This window comes from Nothobranchius furzeri, chromosome 10, assembly GCF_043380555.1.
Source record: "Nothobranchius furzeri strain GRZ-AD chromosome 10, NfurGRZ-RIMD1, whole genome shotgun sequence".
Lineage (NCBI taxonomy): Eukaryota > Metazoa > Chordata > Actinopteri > Cyprinodontiformes > Nothobranchiidae > Nothobranchius > Nothobranchius furzeri.
Genome location: NC_091750.1, coordinates 57303788 through 57323134, shown reverse-complemented (window position 1 = coordinate 57323134; position 19347 = coordinate 57303788).

Sequence of the window (19347 nt, the reverse complement as noted above, 5' to 3'; positions counted from 1 at the left end):
CATTTTTTAGGACCACAGGAGGATGAATCAAACAACCTTTATTTGCAGACTCAGGATCCAAAGTACTCTATAACAACAACAGCAATAAATAAAAGAAAAAACACAAATAATTGAGAGCAGACTGCTATACCAGTGATGCCACTGAAAGCGCTACATAGGCATTAGTCAGGCACTTAATGATTATATTATCACATTGGTTTAGCAGGCAGATAAACCTATACATCAGGATCCTCCGCTTCACATGAAATGTATTTATCCCCATTGAAACAATGGAGGTCTCTTTAGCTAATTTCTAAGGCAATCAATATATGCTACAGTATGTCATCTCTGAAGACTTGATTGATTATAGCAGGACAACAGGTATGCAGTATATAAATGAGTACAGTATACTTTAAAGAGTAACTTTTTGACTACATTAGAGCACACGCTGAACTTATGAATTAGCATACTAGCCTGTGTATTGATCCTATGGCGTTGCCAATCAATATCATCGTTGTCAACCAAATCATCGTTAATGAAATGCCCCAAATATTTGCATTTGCCACTCACAGCCAAGGTTTTACCACACAATTTTATTTAACCATTTTAAAAAATCTCCCATGACAAATTGGTCTTAGGTGAAGGGTGAGACAAAGAACGGTTCGAAGGATCTTTCATGGAGGTTAAAACGAAGAGTCGGAGTACCCGGCCCGGAGGGTTACCGGGGTCCCACCCTGGAGCCAGGCCTAGGGTTGGGGCCCGTGAGCGAGTGCCTGGTGGCCGGGCTTTCGCCCATGGGGCCCGGCCGGGCCCAGCCCGAACCGGATACATGGGCTCGTCCAACTGTGGACCCACCACCCGCAGGAGGAACATGAAGGTTCCGGTGCAATGCGAATCGGGTGGCAGACCAAGGCGGGAGCCTTGGCGGTCCAATCCCCGGACAAGAAAACTAGTTTTTGGGACATGGAACGTCACCTCGCTGGCGGGGAAGGAGCCGGAGCTTGTGGCAGAGGTTGAGCGGTACCGGCTAGATATAGTCGGACTCACCTCGACACATTGCATTGGCTCTGGAACCCGAGACCTGGAGAGGGGTTGGACACTCTACTTTGCTGGAGTTGCTCCGGGTGAGAGGCAGAGGGCTGGGGTTGGCTTTTTGTTAGCCCCGAGACTCTCTGCCTGTGTGTTGGGGTTTACCCCGGGGGACAAGAGGGTAGCTTCCTTGCGCCTTCGGGTCGGGGAACGGGTCCTGACTGTTGTTTGTGCTTATGGGCCAAATATCAGTTCAGAGTACCCACCCTTTTTGGAGTCCCTGGGACGAGTGCTAGATAGTGCTCCATCAGGGGACTCCATTGTCCTGCTGGGGGACTTCAATGCTCACGTGGGCAATGACAGCTTGACCTGGAGGGGTGTGATTGGGAGGAACGGCCCACCTAATCTGAACTCGAGCGGTGTTTTGTTATTGGACTTCTGTGCAAGCCGCAGTTTGGCCATAACGAACACCATGTTCGAACATAAGGAGGCCCACCGGTACACTTGGTACCAGGGCAGCCTAGGTCACAGGTCGATTATAGATTTTGTAGTCGTATCATCTGACCTGCGGCCGTATGTTTTGGACACCCGAGTGAAGAGAGGGGCGGAGCTGTCAACTGATCACCACCTGGTGGTGAGTTGGATCAGATGGCAAGGGAACATGCCGCGTAGACCTGGCAGACCCAAACGCATAGTGAGGGTCTGCTGGGAACGCCTGGCAGAAGAACCTGTCAAGACGGTCTTCAACTCCCACCTCCGGCAGAGCTTTGACCACGTCCCGAGAGCAGTGGGGGACATTGAGTCCGAGTGGGCCTTGTTCCACTCTGCGATTGTCGAGGCGGCTGTTGCTAGCTGTGGTCGTAAGGTGGCCGGTGCCAGTCGTGGTGGCAACCCCCGTACCCGCTGGTGGACACCAGAGGTTCGGGGAGCCGTCAGGCTGAAGAAGGAGGCCTACAGGGCGTGGCTGGTCTGTGGGTCTCCGGAGGCAGCAGACAGGTACCGGATAGCCAAGCGGGGTGCAGCAGTGGCAGTTGCCAAGGCAAAATCTCGGGATTGGGAGGAGTTTGGTGAGGCCATGGAGAAAGACTATCGATCGGCTCCAAAGAGGTTCTGGCAAACTGTCCGGCGCCTCAGGAGAGGAAGGCAGCAACTCGCTCACACTGTTTACAGTGGGGATGGGGAGCTGCTGACGTCAACTGAGGCTATAGTCGGACGGTGGAAGGAATACTTTGAGGAGCTCCTCAATCCCACCAATGTGCATTCCGAGGAGGAACCAGAGCTGGGAGGCCTGGGGATGGACTGTCCGATCTCGGGGGCAGAAGTTGCTGAGGTAGTCAAACAACTACACAGCGGTGGAGCCCCGGGGGCGGATGAGGTTCGTCCTGGGTATCTCAAGGCTATGGATGTTGTAGGGCTGTCATGGTTGACACGTCTCTACAACATTGCGTGGTCATCGGGGGCAGTTCCTAGGGAGTGGCAGACCGGGGTGGTGGTACCCATCTTTAAGAAGGGTGACCTGAGGGTGTGTTCCAGCTATAGGGGGAACACACTCCTCAGCCTCCCTGGAAAGGTCTACTCCAAGGTACTGGAGAGGAGTGTCCGATCGATAGTTGAATCTCAGATAGAGGAGGAGCAATGTGGTTTTCGTCCTGGCCGTGGAACTGTGGACCAGCTCTATACCCTTGCAAGGGTGATGGAGGGGGCATGGGAGTTTGCCCAACCAATCCACATGTGTTTTGTGGATTTGGAGAAGGCTTATGACCGTGTCCCCAGGGGCACCCTGTGGGGGACCCTCCAGGAGTATGGGGTGGGTGGCTTTCTGTTAAGGGCCATTCAGTCCCTTTACCAGAGGAGCGTGAGTTTGGTCCGCATAGCCGGTAGTAAGTCGGACCTGTTCCCAGTGAGGGTTGGACTCCGCCAGGGCTGCCCTTTGTCACCGGTTCTGTTCATCACTTTTATGGACAGAATTTCTAGACGCAGCCGTGGTGTGGAGTGTGTCGAGTTTGGTGGCAGGAGAATCTCGTCTCTGCTTTTTGCGGATGATGTGGTCCTCCTAGCTTCATCCAGCTCCGACCTTCAGCTCTTGCTGGGTAGGTTCGCGGCCGAGTGTGAAGCGGCTGGGATGAGGATCAGCACCTCCAAATCTGAGACCATGGTTCTCGACCGGGAAAGGGTGGCTTGCCAACTCCGGGTCGGGGGAGAGGTCCTACCTCAAGTGGAGGAGTTTAAGTATCTCGGGGTCTTGCTCACGAGTGAGGGTAGGAGGGATCGGGAGATCGACAGGCGGATTGGTTCGGCGTCTGCAGTGATGCGGACGCTGAGCCGATCTGTCGTGGGGAAGAGGGAGCTGAGCCAGAAAGCCAGGCTCTCGATTTTCCGGTCGATCTACGTCCCAATCCTCACCTATGGTCATGAGCTTTGGGTAATGACCGAAAGAACGAGATCGCGGATACAAGCGGCCGAAATGAGTTTCCTCCGTAGGGTGGCCGGGCTCAGCCTTAGAGATAGGGTGAGGAGCTCGGACATTCGGGAGGGACTCGGAGTAGAACCGCTGCTCCTCCGGATCGAAAGAAGCCAGTTGAGGTGGTTTGGGCATCTGGTCAGGATGCCTCCTGGACGCCTCCCCGGGGAGGTGTTTCGGGCATGTCCTGCCGGCAGAAGGCCCCCGGGGCGACCCAGGACACGTTGGAGAGGTTACATCTCCAATCTGGTCCGGGAACGCCTTGGGGTCCTGCCGGAGGAGCTGGTGGACAAGGCCGGGGAGAGGACGGCCTGGAGCTCCCTAGTTGGGATGCTGCCCCCGCGACCCGGACCCGGATAAGCGGAGGAAGACGACGACGACGACGACGACATTTTAAAAAATAAAGAAAAAAAAATAAAATCTAAAATGGCACTTTGGTCCAACAGTTTCCCAAGTGGGGGGTTAGGACCCCAACTGGAGACAAGAGAAGGATCTTAAAATGATCTACAGAGCTGATGAGCCCTTTTGAGGCTACTGCAGTGGGTGAGTCGGTTCCATTGCGGGGCTGCAGAGAAACTGCTGCTTAGTAATGTATTACTTAATATTAATAGTTGTCAATATTTATTTATCAGTTTATTGTTGCTTAATAATTTAATAACAGTAATAAAGGTCTCATATCCTCTTAGTCCAGTAACTATCAAAATATGAAAAATGTTCTCTCTCCTAACTACTTGAACCAGCTAACCAACCACAGTTCCCCATGTTCCTTTAAAACACTTTTTATACACCTTAGGAAAACTCTGGTACGAATCATCTTGGGGAAGTTCTGCTGCCAGTGTCTAGTGCCAGTTATAAGATCTTATTTCAAGGTTTGCACATGAACACTTTTGTCCTTGAGTAGCATTGTCCATCGGTCTTGCCCTCATAGTGGTATACCATGTAACCCTAGAATCCCGTTCATCACCTGGTGTTCCCATATCAGTGTTAGCTTCGAGCTAAACTTGTCATGCCAATTTGTGGAGCTTAAAACAGTCAATGTCTGAAGAAAGGGGAAAAAGGCTAAATCGTGAGCTTAATTGGAAGAAAGGCATCGTCTTTGTCTCATTGTTGCTTAAAGGTGTAAAATATTGACCCTTTGCACCTATGTTACCTAATCACGAGGGTCCGCCATACTGGACGGCAAAAGCATGTAAACAGTGAGCGACGCAAGTGCTAAACAAAGGGAAATGTAGTGCCTGAAATTGTTTTGCGATCTTTAGCATTCCCTCTACTAGTTCGAGCCCATTTTCAGTTATAAGAAGAAGTAGCACACCTAGATGGGGCTCATTGAGAGCGGTTTTTACAAAAGTCAAGTGTTAATAACTAGCTTACGAACGTTAGCTTAAGTTCTCTCTGCAGCTGTTCACCGATGTAAACAAGCTGCCTACTTTGCCTAAATTCACCCGACTGGATTCATAACATTATGTTATAAACAGCGTTTCACTTTAGACCGAAGCTGATTTTAAAAATGTCCAGATCCCTACAAGTTTTTGTTCCTGATGGTGTCACCGCATGTTCAGCTGCTGCTCTCACACCGGGATGAGACAAGATCTCTCTTAACGGCGGCACTCGTACTAAATAACGTTATTGTAAGACATGTAATCATACATTGGAGCAATATTGTCATTAATTTTCTCGCATTTCATTACAGTGGATGGTACCGTCCTCCATGGTGAAATATCCATTCATCAGAAGAACGCATCACATTTGTCCCTGTCCCGGTCTTCGTCATGAAATAAATAAACGTTAATACGCTCAACACGCTTATACGAAAATTCTCTATGTGCTCCGTTCCTGTTAAATTAACACTGTTTAAAGCATTTTGCACTCCCATGTATACTGCCCATTTATGGCGGAATTACAGAAAAAACAGTCTACAAAAACTGCAAGTAGCATACAATGATGGGCTGAGGTTTCTGTTGAGGATTCCTCGTTCGAGTAGTGCAAGCCAGATGTTTATGTATGCTGATATTCCTTGTTTTGCTGCAGTGCGTCATAATCTTATATACAGATGCATATGCAGACAATCAGTCTCTGAAAATGGTATCATTGTTAGCTGACCAAAATAAAACGGAGCTCGGTTCGGTTTTTATCTAAATTATGGAAACAGTGGTGGAGTTGTCTGTACCAAATTGAATATTGTGTTTATTCCGTGTTACTGTATTTTATGTGTTTGTACCTTTCTCTTTCCTCCTTTCTATGTACTATTTTATGTGTCTGAAATAAAGATGATGATGATGATGATGATGATGATGAATATTACCCGGTAAAAACACGTTCACTGTAAACCTGAGGGCTGCCAGCCTGTTTGATTGATCACTGCAGTTCATCTCCGTCCTCAGTCTCAATCAACGTTATTTGAAAAAAACGTTACATCTTACCTTACATCCTTGTCTGTTAGTGCAGCCAGCCAAGTAGCAAGCTATTACCATTTTACTGTGAAACCAACTAAATAAAAGCAATAAAAGGCTACAAATGGGCTTGTTTAAACTAGCATCAACAGAGTTTCAATGTGTGTAAACGGTCTTTTTGCCGTCCATCATGGCGAACGGGGCGGTCCCATTAGTGGCATGACGTCACGTAAAAAGAGTCAATAAGAATAAAGTAAGAATGACATCCTGTGGTCAAATTTGGTTACTGCGCCCCATTTTTCTACACAAAAAGTCACTTTCTCACTATTGTTCCGTGGGTCTCATGGCTGTTGCCAGTCACGGTTCAGCGCCAGATTTTATTGTCTTACTGTTAGCATGCTGTTATAGTTTTGAACGAGTCATTAGAGGAAGTAAAATGCCACGATTGACTCATCATTCACTTCACACATTCATTTCACTGTAATAGAGTTTTTAATATCGAGTCAATGGACAATCAAAACTTAACCATAATTACTTCCTTTTTGCATGATTGCCAACTGCACTGAAGTCCTCCGCTGACTGAAGTGACCCCAGTCTCTCTCTCTCTCTCTCTCTCTCTCTCTCTCTGAGGCCACAAATGAAAATGGGCTTTGACCAAAGGCCAAACATTACAATGATTATTCTGACAAGTTAAATACTTCCCTAGAGATCCCTAATACAACCTCAATTAAACTGTTAGGCTGCTGGACAACCCAAGGCTAGTCAAACTCTTGGGTCTTCGGTTTATTACAGCTCATCATCATGTGTGTCCAATCACGCCTGTTTTCATCTCTGGACATTTCAATTTCACACGCTTTTGGGTTTTGCTGTTAAAATCTAGAATGTGATTCATGGGATATCTAATGCATCACTGAAGAGTGTTCATTAGAAATGCATCTCACAGCCACAATTCATTTTGAATAATCTGTCATTTCAAGGAATGGTTAAAATAGATAAAACGGAAATGCTAATTATCTAATAGTTGATCAAAACAAAGCTTTTAAATTCCAAACATTACATGGTTCAATCTTTAGCAAAATATTATTATAAGGATCAAATCAACTCATCTTTTTCTGGCTCTGCTGAATAAAATGAATGAAATCATTGTTTATTCATTCCTCTGGCCCATTTTGTATTATGTTGAGTTTTTGCATTTTGAGCAAAGCTCTGCGGCAGTTTGTAGACATGCTTTGTTTCTTCTTCAGGCAAAGAACTCACTCCTCAAACACCTTTTAAGCGTAATGAAAAAATAATGATAAAGAAAAGTGCAACAAGAGTTCAAGGACTACATAAACAATCAAACAAATACCTATAGAGCACCTGGACAAGGAAATAGCCACAGGACATCAAAGGTAGTGAATGCTTAAGTCTTAAGTCCTTCCGCATAATTGAACTCTTTTCTCAGGAGCCAAGATAGAGCCCAGGCATGTCAACTTGTCAGATTCTTCACCTTTTTGTACTTGGAGACAATATTTACATTTTACCATTAATCTCTAGAAATATCCATCAAAATGCTGTTGAAAATGCATTAAATGATACCCAGTCATTGAAAAGTATTGGTGGCTTCATAACATATAATAATGAAAATCGGATCTAAAATACATGGGAGCGTGCCAAATTCATGCTTCTGCATCTGTGTCAGTGCAGAGACACGCAACGCCATTATCCATCCTTGCAGGCCTGCTGGAGAGCCCCGTAAGGACGTATGGAGTCGAGCTCTCTTTTCTAAACATCCGTCCGTCAAGACGGAGATCGCAAGCTTGTGATTGGTCAGGGCACCGCTGTCATCTACACTGCCGCAATTGTGGCCTCAAAAACATAGCGAGAGCCGAGAATAACTAGTGGCAGACACGGAGAAGCTTGAAGAATACCTCGGGGAAAAAACTCTAAAAATATGAACGTTTAATTCCCCGTGACTGGAGGAGTGAAAAGATGTGCAGCAAGCGTTTTATTTGTGGACGGAAATGACAGGAAACCTGGGTTTAGAGGTGGCGAGCCAATGAAGAGGTGGAGGAGAATGAGAGACAAATTTGTCCGTGTTAAAGAGTCTTATATACAAAAAAAAACCACACAATATAAACACACTATCTTGGACCAGATACATGACAGCATACCACAGAACAACGCTACGCCCTCTGCTGTCCCGGTGGGGAATTGCTTTGCAACACTCCCCAGGAGACGGAGAAGTGAGGGCAAAATGCCTTCGTCCTTGCGTGCGTGTCTCTCCCTGTTGGAGCTGACGGAGAAGCATTAATCAGGCTTAAGTCTCTGGGTGACACCATGTTAGATGCCATGTTTCTTTCTACAGGAGCCTGTGAGGACAAAAGGCATTTACTCATTTGTAACAAATTTTTACTAAACTGTCACCATGCATAATCATTGTTGTTTTACACTTTTAACTCTTCACTCGTTGCCGGTGATGAAAGGGAGTCTGATGTGCTTATCATTTTGTCTGGAGGTTGTGCTCCCTGGGATTTTGGACCCTAATGGCCATCTGTTGGTAAGGTCTTACTTGAACACAAAAACACAGCTTGCTTGCACTGATTTAGGTATCTACTGCATATCGCCAGGGAAACTACATATTCTCACTTCAAGACTGGTTGTGTTTTAAATTTACAATGTCAAAGAAATAAGTTTTTATGTCTTCAAGCATGACTGTAACAATCTGCGTAACTTGCATTTCATATCCTAATTAAGAACTGTTAAGCACCACAAACCATCATTAAAAAATATCATAGTTGTGTTTTGTTCTTTAATGACATCAAACTAGTGATGGTTAAAAATGACTTGGTTCTCGGTGCAGGTAGATTTATTACAACTAGCTCACCGAGCTGTTCTGTCATTCCAAATGAAAGATGCACCTGGCAAGTGAATAATGAAACTGTTTTCGTTTTAATGTCAAATAAGGACAGCTAGAACCAAGTGAAATGAAATCAAGCTGTCAAACAGTTTATGCTTTACAATAAACCAAAACCAATAAAGCTGAGCCCATGGGGCTGGATTCATGCATTTATTCATGTGTGAAACCACAAAAAATAAAAAAATATGCAGACATGAAAAAAAAGAAAGCCAAATGGAGCATCTGCATGCGTCAGACAAGGGCATGGTGACACACTAAAGGTTTAAACAGTTTTATTCTCATGCTTGCTTATTTGGAGGTAGGTGAAGTCAAGCATGCACACATAAACATGCTGTGTAGGCCATAGGCCATTTTAGCATTGTAAACTTAAATAAACTGTTTGGACAAAGAAATGGGTCATTCAAGCCTACATTTAAATTCAGTTCCTCCATTTTAATTGCTTGTATTTTATAGTTTTGCACATATGTGTAACTAACAGAAAGGGCTTGAAATCAACTTTGGAAATGGTTGCTAGCACTTTCTCACCAACAACAATGAGTAACAGACAAGAGTCATTTTTATTTTAAAACATCAGGGCAACTAATGGCTTGTGAGGTGGTGTGGGGATCCAAGGATCCACATTTTACAACTATTTCTGATATGTATGGTCAATAAATCTCATTTGAATTAACTTCTACCTCATTTTGAAAAAAATAAGTAGATTTCAAACTGTTTGATAGAAAAGTAGGGGTGCCACAACCCTCACCTCCCAACACTCCTCCAGCCAGTGAACCACAACCTAGAACTCCAACTCTCAACATTCCCTGCACCAGAACTACTGCCATCATGTCACCAGCCATGCATAAATACAGAAATCATCTCTTCTGCATCCCTTGGTCATCAATTGATCAATCCATGAGTCGGACTTGCATAAACCAGCCAGCAGAGCACGGATGATTTTCTTGACATGTTAATTTATTACTATTTTTTCTTTTCTCCAAAGATGGTTCCAGCCAGCAATTAACATTACATGACAATGGATGTAGAAACAAAGTAACCCAAACTCAGGATCTGACTACAGACATGTACAAAAAATAACCTCCTACAGACACAACAGGATCAACTTAAATAGTGGCTGATCAGACCACTGCCAACACAATAGGGTGGGGAGACATCAGTAAACAAAGAACATAAATAAAGTACTCCTAACAAATTCATACTAATCAGTCCATTCTGTTTGAGTTACTTCAAATGAAAACATTACTATCAAAACTCAACTACTATTTACAAAAGAGAATAACTAAATACATAAACACAGGAATCTTCTCCCTTGAGTTGGTATGATCCAATGGTGCTGATTAGGCCAAGTGATCTGCTACAGCTGCTCCAACTCCAAGGCCACTGGCAACTCAAAGAAAACATATTAATCATACAAACCCCTACAGACTAAAACCGATGAGTAACTGAATGTGTGCACTTCATACAGTCACCCAAACAGTCAATCCATGGAAACAAACACCTTTGTTCAAAATAAAACATTAACAGTTATTTGCTTGAAGTGTGGCAGCAGGGCAGCTGTCACACCATGCCAAGTGTCCAAACCAACCCATTCCAACCAGATGTTTCTGTACTGACTAGTAAGACATCTTTTTCTTACCAGAATGTCTGTGGAACCTTGTTTGCCTTTGGGTCTCACACAGGTGTTCCTAGAATAACCGAGACAATGGATACAAGTGGCCGAAATGAGTTGTCTCCACAGGGTGGTTGGGCTCTCCCTTAGAGATTGAGTGAGAAGCTCAGTCATCTGGGAGGGGCTCGGAGTAGATCCACTGCTCCTCCATTTGGAGAGGAGCCAGTTGAGGTGGCTCGGCCATCTGGTCAGGATACCTCCTGGATACCTCCCCAGTGAGGTTTTCCAGGTAATTCCAACCGGGAGGAGACCTAAGCTGGAGGGACTATGTCTCTCTGCTGGCCAGGGAATGCCTTAGGATTCCCTGGGTAGGGGGAAGTCTGGGCCTGTCAGCTTAGACTGCTCCCCCCACAACCCAACTCTGGATAAATGGCTGAAAATGGATGGATGGCCCAACTCTGGATAAATGGCTGAAAATGGATGGATGGATGGATGGATGGTGGCATTATGGGAGGAGTTCCAGTGCAGGGAATGTTAGAAGTTGGCATTCTAGGTGGTGATTCTGCAGCTGGTGGAATGTTGGGAGACGACGGTGCTAACAAGGGGAAATAGACCATTACACTAAATACATGAAGAAAAATGGTGGTAAAAAATTATGTTTATTTTAAATTGTGAAATGGGTTTTATTCAATAGTGCATGCTTCAACTTTACTTTAATTAGGTTTTGTGCAATATGTGAAAACTTTGCTATCCCCGACACACACACACACACACACACACACACACACACACGCACTCTGGCAAACCACTCTCTTAACATCTCTTCCAAGGCATACACCCAAGATTTTAAGAGTCTGCTTCGATGGATTGCTGCAACTGTGAACTCAGTGCTGCAATTAGCACAGCAGACTGTCAGTGAACTTCAGCATAGTTAGAATGAATTCTTCCAAACCAGCCTTTCGTTTCAAACAGCAGCAGTGTCTGAAAATATCTGGGCATTCTGCATCTAACAATATTAACACATGAGTCAGATTCCTACGTGAAGTTTGCATCTCAACAACAAAAAATGCCAGACTGCTTATTGAGCAACACTACATAAATAGAGCACTCGACAGCAACAGACAATTCAGTCAAGTTTAACGGACAGAAAAAGACACCAAATAATATGGAGAATAATGTGCAGTAAAACAAGTGTGAAATTCTGTCAGCAGAAACTCAGGAGACATGAATGTGTGCATATGCAACTGAGGGCTGAAATCCAGATAAGCAGCGCAGATGTCAAATGCAGTAGGGAGATTTGATTAAATTCTAGGATCTATTTGTGAGGATTAATTTGATTTGTGGGTGTGGGCACTGTGTGTGTTTGCCGTGCAGTGAAGATGGACTCAGACTATAAACCAGGTGGCAGTTTAATATATGTGGGGGAGCTTGGAAGACCACCGGCAGCTGGGAGAGGTGGTATTAAGAAGGCAGGGCTTGAACAGCAAGACCAAATTAGAGACCAGACAGAAAATTGGATGAGCTTGTGTATAAGATGAAAATGCGTACTGCTCCAAAAGAAGAAATGATTGGATCCAGCCTCAGAATATTACCATAAAAAAGATGAAATAAAAATTCTCTAATTAAATTTCAACTTGAGTTACAAAGAACTTTATTGAGGGTTTTTTTAGAAGCTCATATTTTGTTACAGGGTAAATGGGAAGAAATCACATTTTGTCCCAGAGTTTAAACGCAAGCTTTTTTTGGTGTGAAGAGAATAATTTTTGGAGAAGTTTGAAAAAATATTGATTTACAACAACTAAATTAGGTGGAATGCTAAATCAGATTTTTTTTTTCCATTTTAATCTTTGCTTTTACAATCCATATACATATAGCATACACATATAAATAAATAAGGGCTAGATGTTGATGATTTCATAACAAAATATATACATACATACACATGCACTTGTATTTACTGATAAAATGCAAGTCTAAAGAAATTATAAAGGCAGCTTGTAAGGCTCGGGTATTGCTAGGGAAAGCAAGTAAGGAAGAGCACAGGTGGAGAGGGAGGAAAACAGGCAGTCAGGGACGGGTAGTGAAAAGGGCTGAAAAGATGCCAAAAGAAGAGTGTGAAAGACATAGAGAGAAAGAGAGAGACATCAGGAATGAGGCAGTGATGTTGAAAAGTTGCTGGCACAGTGCATGTTTTTTTGTATGGCTGTGGGATGGACCAATACACCTGCTCTTAGACGAATCCCTGCAGATTCACAGGCAAATGGCCATCTCTCAACCCAACACAACCTTCACAGGCATGTGTGTACTTTATTGCTACACTCATAGATTTCCAAGCCACCAGCAACTGAAGGTCATTGTTTTTACTCTGAGTGAAAAATGAGGTGGGGAGAGGAAATTCTAGCTATAGCAAAATGCATAATTAGGCCCGAGCAGCAAAGCTGCGAAGGCCTATTGTATCTGCTCTGTTTATTGTTAGGCCCGAGCAGCTAAAGTGCTGCGAAGGCCTATTGTATCTGCTCTGTTTATTTTTCTTCCGCCAAGTAAATTGGCTTTTTGGAGGCCTTAACATACCCGAAAACTCAGGAATTTTTGCACACATGTCAGGCGTGGTGTAAAATTTTGTATTTTAAAGGTTCCAAAAAATTGCAATGAAACTAGCTCCACAGCACCCCCTAGAATGTGAAAAATACCGCCCTCCATAAACCTTAGTTTGTCATACAGTTATGAAATTTTGTACACTTGTGGAACTCAACAGTCCGCACAGAAAAGCCTCTTGCAAACATGGTCAACATCAAACAAGAAGTCGGCCATTTTGGCCGTTTCTAGGGTCTGCTTCCGATTGATTTACTCGATCATTTTTCGCACGATCGTAGAAAATTGCTCAAAAGGGATGGGCAATCAAATAGAAAAAATAAAACATTCATAAGTTCATAAGTCTGGCACCTGATTACCTGTCTGACCTTGTGACTCGTTATGTGCCAAACCAGGCATTGAGATCTGCCAAGTGCTTGCTGCTTCATGTTCCCACAATGAAATACAAAATGCAGGGTCACCGTGCTCTGTCTACGCTGCTCCGTCCCTCTGGAATGCTCTTCCTCTCTCAGTGAGGCTGGCACCATCCCTCCCCTGTTTCAAGTCACTGCTTAAGGCCCACTTTTATGACCAGGCATTTTTATACCCTTGACTTGTATTAATTATTTTTATTATGTATTATTTTATTGACTGTGATTTTACTGCTGTGTTTTGTACTTTTATTATTGATTGTGTTTTAGTTTTTATTTGTACAGCACTTTGGTCGGCTGCCATGCCGGTTTTAAATGTGCTTTATAAATAAAGTTGGTATGGGAGAATGTCCTTTGGACAAAAATGGAACATTTTTCCAAGGCACATCATCTCTATCTTCACAGATGGGGAGATTATGCATATCAAGAAAGAACACCCTATTGTGAAACATGGAGGAGGCTCTGTTATGTTCCTGGGCTGCTTTGCTGCATCTGGCACAGGGTGTCTTGAATCTTTGCAAGGTACAATGAAATCCCAAGACTATTGAGGGATTCTAGAGAGAAATGTGCTGTCCAGTGTAGGAAAGCATGTCCTAAGTCACAGATCATGGGTCTTGCAACAGGACAATGACCCAAAACACACAGCTAAAAACACCCAAGAATGACTAAGACGAAAACATTGGCCTTGTTTGAGCCCTGACCTCAATCCTATTGAGCATCTTTGGAAGGAGCTGAAACATGCTATCTGGAAAAGGCGCTTTCAAACCTGAGACAACTGGAGTGGTTTACTCACGAGGAGTGGGGCAAAATATCTGCTGAGAAGTGCAGAAGTCTCATTGACAGTTACAGAAATGTCTTGATTGCAGTGATTGTTCAAACAACAAAATATTAAGTTAGGGGTAGCATCATTTTTATTCAGGCCTGTTCCAGGAATTCATTTATTTTTTAATGATTAAAACATAGTTGAAAAGCAATGTCTGACTTTCATTGGTTAAAGTTCATAACAATTTTATTTATTATTAATTTTGTAAGATTCAAGTTATTTCTGTGTCTATTGTGGCTTTTTCTGTCATTGAGGGTACCAACAGTTTTGTCCATGTATGTATGCACTGTGGGACTGCAAAAGAGCAAGATTTATCTAGAGAAAAGAAAGAAAAGAAAATCACTTTAGTTTCACTTAATCTTAAGAGTACAATGTGATTTTCTGAACATAAAGACAGGTATAGAGGGTTGCTGGTCTTATGGTCACCTGCTTTGTGCCACATTGGTGAAAACAGGCATTGTGGACACAGGTTGTTGATCGAAGCCGGTCTTACCATTGTGGCCAAATAGCCCACAGAGATGTAAATATTGCATTGCATTGAAGAATGGCACATCGATTGACCACAGAGATTGCAAGGTTAAGTTCAATGGCATGTCAGAAGTGTGTGTGTGTGTGTGTGTGTGTGTGTGTGTGTGTGTGTGTGTGTGTGTGTGTGTGTGTGTGTGTGTGTGTGTGTGTGTGTGTGTGTGTGTGTGTGTGTGTGTGTGTGTGCATGCATGGGTGGGTGGACTCTTGCAATTAGAGTGGGGTGGAGGGCCACTGCGGTGGTAAATTGAACCACCCAGTATTGAAAGGGACTTAAGAGTGACTGTCACAAAAGATAAGCTTGATCTCTTCCCTGTGTATTTGGGTTAAAGAGATTCACATCCTCTCTCTCTCTCTCTCTCTCTCTCTCTCTCTCACACACACACACACACACACACACACACACACACACAACACAGAGAGAGAGAGAGAGAGAGAGAGAGAGAGAGAGAGAGAGAGAGAGAGAGAGAGAGAGAGAAAGAGAGAGAGAAAGAGAGCTGCGAAGGCCTAGTGTATCTGTTCTATTTATATTTCTTCCACCACGTAAATTGACTTTTTGGAGACCTTAACATACCCGAAAACTCAGGAATCTTTGCACACATGTCAGGCGTGGTATAAAATTTTGTATTTTAAAAGTCCCAAAAAAATCGCAATAAATGTGAATAATACCCCCCTCCAAAATGCTTTGTCGTACAGTTATGAAATTTTGTACACTTGTAGTACTCAACAGTCCACACAGAAAAGCCTCTTGCAACCATGTTCAACATCAAACAGGAAGTCGGCCTTTTTGGTTTGAAGTGGTGATTTTGACCCCATTTTGGCCGTTCCTAGGGTCCGCTTCTGATTGATTTACTCGATCATTTTTCGCACGATCGTCTCGAAAGTTGTGGGAAATTGCTCAGAAGGGGTGGGCAATCAAAAAGAAAAAAGAAAACTGACTTTTCTTATATGCTGAGGGGGCGTGGCCAGGCCTTGAAGTTCGACTACTCGCCAAAAAAGATATAAATGGCTGTAACTTCATACTCGAATAGAGTAGTTATAAAAATTTCTGTGGTCATTCGACATCCAGCCACAAACTAAACTGAATGGTTGGATGATGACATAACACAAGCCCCGCCCCCTCAGGACCAAAAAGGTCAAGTTTTACGAAGATAGGTCCCAAATTGCCCCATTTCACCACAAATTGGTAGCTGATAACTCAAGACAATTGGAGGTTGCTTGGCGTCACTTTATGGGAGTTTTCAAAAGAGGGCGGGGCTGTGGCGGCACGCGAAGTCAGGCGCACTGCCGTGGTCATACGTTTGCCTCCCATTTCATCATTTCTAAAGATATCGCCACGAAACGTCTGGTGAGTGATCCTAACAAAATCTGATGTGAAAATCTGGCGGGTGTTGCCTATTTTCTTAAATAGTGCCCCCTAGAACCATTAAAACTGTCAGCCCCAAGCCATGCTTTGACTGAGGATTATGAAATTTGGTACACTGATGTAGTGTTTCACGACCTACAAAAAAGTCTCTTGGAGCCAATGTAAAGTCACACAGGAGGTCGGCCATTTTGGTCCAAGTACTCGATTTAGTGGTTTTCGCACACGTTGTTTGGAGAATGATGCCCCGTCGCCCGTTTCACCGATCACCTGCAAACATCTGCTATATACTCTTAAAACATAGGGAAAAACATTCAACAGTCGGATTTCTCAAAAGTTGAAAGGTGTGGGTGTGGCTAAGCCTCAAACTTCTTCCTACAAGTGAAATGGGCTTAAACTGCCTCACTGAAGTGGCCAAAACAACAATCATATTCGCTACTTTTACCCTTCATTCAATACTCCCATTACCACATTTTCCAGAGTATAAGTCGCTCCGGAGTATAAGTCGCACCAGCCATAAAATACATAATAAAGAAGAAAAAACATATATAAGTCGCACTGAACTATAAGCCGCATTTTGGGGGGAAATTTTTATTGTTTTTCTTACAAAATCTGAGACCAAGTATTTCACATTGCAAGACAAGTACCGGTAACAATAACAGAATAAACAATCAGAGAGCAGCAGCGTGCCATGGTCTCCAGCAGAGGATGGCGGTGTTTCAAACCCTCCCAGCGGGCGGGGAGAGCACCCGCAGCATCCCGCCACAGGCTGCAGCAGGTGATGGCGGTGTTTGAAACCCTCCCAGCGGGGCAGAGGAGCTGAAACCTGGACTGGAGCCAGCTCGTAGCAGCGCACAACGGTCTCCAGCAGGTGATGGAGGGGCAGAGGAGCTTATTCCTGGTCCGGAGCCGGCCCGCAGCAACGTGGTATACATCATTTGGTATACATGTCACTTTGGTATATAAGTTGCAGGACCAGCCAGACTATGAAAAAAAGTGTGACTTAAAGTCTGGAAAATACAGTACTTACTGTTGACATGCACCATGGTGGACCAATGTGACCAGGTGACATAGGTGCAAAGGGTCAATACCTGATGTGAAAGGGATTCTGGGTCCTGTCATTTGAAAGAAAATAACCATGATCAGGCAAGCTTAGGCAAAACTGCAGATTATTTACCAATCTGATGGAGTAAAGACTCAAATTCACCAGTTATGTTCCAACCTAAACTCATTGCCATTAGCTTTGGATGATGACTGTAAGAACAAGACTACATATAGAAGAGACCGAAGTGAGTTTTCTTTTACAGAACTGCCAAGCTCAACTTTAAAGAAGCAGCCAGAAGGCACTTAAAGAAGCCCCGATGATCCTTTCCATCAAAAGAAGCCAGCTGATGGGATTTGAGAATGTTTTTTCGATGTCTTACTTGGGAATGTGTTTCAGGATTGCCCGTCCAGGAGGAAAACATAGCGGCACCAGAACTCACTGGAGAAACAGGGATCCCAGTAGAAGAGGGAAAGTCTGAACCCTTTTGCTGCCCCCACCGCTCTGACCAGGAAATGTGGAACACAGTTTGATGAGATGTTTTATCATGGAGTATTGAGGGCTTTGCTTTTTGTTTAGAGTATTTTATTTTATTTCTATATGCTTCTTTCAGTAATGCTAATCCCTTCGAACTTAGACACAGACTTTAATCTAAAATCACCTTAACAGCAGCACTACCATATGTTTGAATCATTGAAGCCTGGTAGAAATACAAGTACAGGCATGTCGTTTGACATATGTGTGGAAACCAATACCATTTGCATAACTCACTTGGGTGAGCTTTGAAATTATGCACCCCATTTCTTCACCTGTTGCCTTGTTCTGGTTGCGAGTTTAATTTTGCTTATAAGAGAACCTCATATGACAATAAATGGCAACAAATTCCCTCCTTCAAGTTTTAGTAGTTCTGTAATTAAAGTAAGCATTGTGATAGCTTTTCCTCTTTTTGCCCCTTTGCCTACTCAGCCAACAACAAAAACACCAAACAATTGCTCCTTTGGCAGTGTCTGCTAAAGAGAAACATAATAAAAAAAAGAAAGGAAAAGAAGATAAAAGGGAGTGGTGATTAGGTTGAATTTTGTGTCTCTTGCCTCTTGGCGTTGCATGCATACAACTAAAGCCGAGGAAGATTTGGGCGACGCAGGTGTCTGTTAGAGATCAAAGTGTCTTCTTGCCTTGCTTTGCATACCTAAAACACCATCAATAATGCATTTCCTTCCCTACCTACCGACACAAGAGCCACAGAGCATGCACTCATACATGCATACATATAAAAGCCTACAGCGCTGCCTGGCATTTCAACACTATGTCTGGTGAACAGTTCTGGGGCAAAGATGAGAACAGGTTGACAGCTACCTCAGGGTGGTGACGGTTACATAAGGAAGGTGAGAACTTACATTTTAATAAAACATGGCTCATTATCCAGTAATTCGCTGTATTTTGTTCAATTTATTGTACTACTCATCTTTACACTTTGATCTTAATGTAGGGAGAGAAAACTAGGTGATCTTTTTCTCTCATGAGTCAACATTTCTTGGTGATTCAACATAACTTCGGTTTCTTTCTGGAAAGTCACTTGAGGATATTCAAATTCAATTCAAATTCAAGTTCAAAAATACTTTATTAATCCCAGAGGGAAATTAGAGTTTCAGTACACACAGTTCTGAGATCATACATACATACATAGACACATGACAAGAATTGGTGACTGTGGTCATTCACAACCTGAATCACACTACCGTGATAGATCAAGAGGGTTTATTTGAGGATAGAGTCAGGGGGAGGGAAAAAAGGCACTTCAGAGTTACCCTCCACAGAGAGGGCAGCTTTGCTATGCAAAAAAAAAAAAAAAAAAAAACCCACCTCAGACAGATATGTACACAGATTTCAGAAGTGTCCATGTAGCGTGGGCACATCTACATACTAGAATTAACACTGTTTGCTATCAGCTTTGTTAGATTCTGAAGAGATCAAACGAGTTAGCAAATGAAGCTTCTATCATCTATAAGTATCTAGGATATTGATATATTCAATAGAAGTTCATACGCCAACGAGCTTGGTCTATATTTAATCCAAAGATTAATTTTTTATTTTAAGATAATTAAATTTTAGCAAAAGTTTATTTATTGAATCAGAAGTTTAAAGGAATCTTTGCTTTCTCAATAACTAAAATATACACCATTCTGTGTTTCATTTCAAAGAAGAGTCAGGTTTTAGAAAGTTAA